The sequence below is a fragment of the Felis catus genome, chromosome X, assembly GCF_018350175.1.
Source record: "Felis catus isolate Fca126 chromosome X, F.catus_Fca126_mat1.0, whole genome shotgun sequence".
NCBI classification, from domain to species: domain Eukaryota; kingdom Metazoa; phylum Chordata; class Mammalia; order Carnivora; family Felidae; genus Felis; species Felis catus.
The window spans coordinates 104,618,845-104,623,142 of record NC_058386.1 but is presented as its reverse complement, the minus strand read 5'-3'; positions in this window follow the sequence as shown (position 1 = coordinate 104,623,142).

Here is a 4,298-nt window from a genome sequence, read left to right as displayed (position 1 = left end):
TGACATGTTTATGAATCAGAGTATCTAGGTTTAACCAAAGACGTGTATCCTGTATAATAAAGTTGATCTGTGATGCCTGAAGATAGACAAGATTTGGAGTCAGAAAGTTATTAGTGATATGTGTGTAAGCAATCCATATTATGATCACTGTACTTGGTTTCTGGGGTACATTATTATTAACTTTACATCTCTAAGGATGACCCTACAAGTTAACACTTAAGTTATCTTGAATCTCTGTGAATGTGTGCTATCTATAGAATTTAATTCAGGCAGGTGTTGAAATTAAAAAAAAAACATAATCATTCCTGTTATTGAATAATTCTTGATTCTCTTAAGTCTTTAGTCCCTTGATATTCTTAAAATTACAGCATGTTTAGGTTTTGAACAGAAAATAATGTTATTTTGTAAACATGACTTGAAACAGCACAATTATACTTATATAGAAAGTGATTTCTATTGTGGTTTAGGCAGGGATAGTGCTATTTATTTTGTGTGTGCCTGTGTTTGTGTGTGCTGTAGTGTGTATGATATATGTAGAATAGTTTTCAACATTTCTATGTGATATTTAGAATATCCTCTATTAAGAAAAAACCCTCAATATTATTACTACTATTCTCGTGTATACACAGTTACAACTAATTTCATTTATTTATTCATTTGTTCATTTTTTCAATAAATATGCATTGAATACTTACTTTTTAATAGGTCCTGTTGTTGAGTATATAGTTCTTGCTCCCAAGATGTTTAAAATTTCAAGAATAAATTAATAATAATAATTAATTATAAATTAATAATAGGGCATCTGAGTGGCTCTGTAGGTTAAACATCTGACTCGCTTTTGGCTCAGGTCATGATTTCACAGTTTGTAGGTTCGAGACTCTCATAGGGCTCTAAGCTGACAGTGTGGAACCTGCTTGGGATTCTCTGTCTCCCTCTCTCTGCCCCTCTCATGCACTCTCTCTCATTCCTCTCTCTCAAAAATAAATAAACATTTTAAAAATAATAATAAATTAATAGTTAATAAATTAATTACATGAAATTAATATAAAGCAAACTAATACATAAGAAAATATGATAATCGATATTGAGGTACAAAAATTCTATATGGGATAGAATATGTGATATTATAAGTATAATAAAAAGGAAATATTAATAATAAAACATAAAATTGGAGAAAAAGGCACTATACAGTATAAAAAATGTCTTAAAGCATGAGTAAGACTTCTATGCAAAGTGAAGCAGCTGTGAAAAATTAAGTTAAAAATGTTTCTAGCAGGAATGATCAGCAACAATGGAAGCCTGGAATGAGAAAGCACGAAACACCTTCCTATCTTAGTGAATGGCACTATAATTGTTCATTAAAAAAAAAAAAAAACAAAAAACAAACAAACAAAAAAACAAAACAAAACAGGAGTCTTCCTAGAGTCCTACCTCTCCTTTACTCATCACATTTAACTCTATTTGAAATACAGCTTAGGTCAATTTCTAATTCAAATACATATTTAAAGTAGGCTTTGAATCCACCTACTTCTCTCTGATTCTACTTTCATCACCTTAATTCAGGGCATCTCCCTTACATAACTTTACTAAGCTAACATGTCTTTCTGCCTCAAGTTATGACTTTCTCCAATCCATCCTCTACACTCATATTTCTATAACTCAAATCCTATCACATCATTTTTCTTAAATAATTTTAATATCACATTTCCCTGTCACTAAAGTATAAACTCTTGAACATGACATAACTGATATTGAGTGATTCTTCTCTTGTCACTTCCCTCCTGCAACTGCTTCAAATTACCCAACATTCCCTAAAATGCTTTGCCATTTTGTGACTTCTACTCTTGCATTCTCTTCCCTCTGAGATATCATTAATGCGTATATTTCAGTAATTTAAATTCTCAGACCATATATCATATGTCCTAGGAAGCATCCCAGTATCTGCACTATTTTTAATCTAAGTTTGATAAACTTTCTCTTTGGTTCTGTGTCTATCAACTTCAGAGCATTCTTTATTAAAAATGGTCTATTTATTTATGTCTATGCCTCCCTCAGTAGACTTCAAACCCCTTAAAGACAGGAATATCTTCATTAATGTTTGTATTCTTTATATGTAACAAGAGTTACAATGCCTGGCACATCAAAGGGATGCAGTAAATACGTGTTGAATGAATTACTGAGTAAATATAAAAGTTATGCAGACTAATAAACATGCAGTAGCATACAGCACACCAAGCATACCTAGAATATTTGACACTTGGAGAGAATAATTTTTTGAAAACAACAGTCTTGTACATGACATGTTTATGATCTTATTCATATGGATTATAGAAGTATAGACCCAAAAGAAATGGGGAGAGTCAAAATATAATTATGTTGATATAAAAAAGATAAAATATTAAATAATAAAACACAATTATTTAGAAAATATTGAGCAAAACAATATAATCATTTTTATATGTATTTCAACTTGGTCCTTTAGTTACAGTCTGATATAATAGTTTTTTTCAAATAATAATCTGGTAAGTACATTAATGAAGTAAAATAAAAAGGAAACATCTGAAAACAGCATAGTTTAGGAAACTTCTAAATTTAACTTTTATTGTGACACTTTATTTTCTTAATTTTCTCATAACTCATAACATAATTTTTAAGGAATGAAAACAAAAATTAATGGGTACATGTTGGGATGAGCACTGGGTATTGTATATAAGCAATGAATCATGGGAATCTACTCCTGAAGCCAAGAGCACACAGTATACACTGTATGTTAGCTAACTTGACAATAAATTATATTAAAAAATAATAAACATTTGAAATTAAATATGACTTCTTGCCTAATTATGATAATATAGACTTTTTCTCCCTGTTTCTATAAAGTACAATTACAAACCTTGGAAATAATGTAAGATACAACAAAAGGAAAACTGAAAGGAGAGAGAAAGACAAATTGGTTTTGAATGACTGTTTTTCCAGACTGGAAGAACAAGTTACAAAACTTCTTATACAATTGCACCCAACAGAAAGTTGATTCAGACTTACCATTTCTCAGTCTGTCATTTAGCAATAGAAAACAGGCAAGGTAGGTTAATTCCTCTCGTGAAAAGTCTTGCCAACAACACAGGTGAGTGCAGAAGCAAGAACAAGAAAGATGGATTTGTGACCTTCTAACAATAAAAGAACATGGGGTGGGGAGCTGTTTTCCTTTCCTGCTGAACCTAAGGCTATCTCTCATTATCCCCACCACAACTGAGAGACATCAGAAAGCACAGGGTGAGAAGGAACAGCAAGAGGATCCCACAACAAGCATCCTGGTCCAGCAAAGTCACTTTGTTTCTCCAGGTAAACAGAGTCCAATAGGCACTCTAGCAACAGGACATAAGAAGCAGATCAAAAAACACCTCAACAGCTCTGAAATTAAATTGCCATTGGAATCACACCCCAGAAAATAAAGCCAGATTTTTCACAGAAAAAGAAAAAAAAATCATGGTGATTTTGAGAAAGAAAATATCTGGAGATATTACCATTCTGATTTCAAAATATATTACAAAGCTTTAGTAATTCAAAACAGTATGGGTTTGACATAGATACATAAACCAATGAAGCAGAATAAAGATTCCAGAAATAAACCTTTGCATATGTGGTCAAGTACTATTTGACAAGGGAGCCAAGAACACCCAATGGAAAAAGGATAGTCTCTTCAATAAATGGTGCTGGGAAAAATTAATATTCACATGAGAAAATAATAAAATTAGACTCTAATCTTATACCACTTATAAAAGTCAACTCCAACTGGATTAAGAACTTGAACATAAGATTGAAACGACCTGGGTGCTTCAGTTAAGTTCCTTGACTTGGTTTCAGCTCAGGTCATGATCTCATATCATAGTTTTGTGGGTTCAAGTCCTGAGTCGGGCTCTGTGCTGAGGGTGTGGAGCCTGCTCAGGATTCTCTCTCTCTGCCTCTCTCTGTCTGCCCCTCCCCTGTTCATGCTGTCTCTGTCTCTCTCAAAATAAATAAATAAACTTTTAAAAAATTTTAAAAAGATTGAAACCACAAAATTTCTAGGAGAAAAAATAAGGGAAAAAGCACCTTTACATAGGTTTTGATAATGATTTCCCAAAGCACAAGCAACAAATACACAAATCAACAAGGAGAACTACATTACACTAAAATCATCAACAAAATGAAAAGACAACTAACAAAATGGTAGAAAATATGTGTAAACCATATATCTGATGGGTTAATATTCAAAGTATATCTGGAACTCAAACACTCAATAAAAAAAAATAATTGAT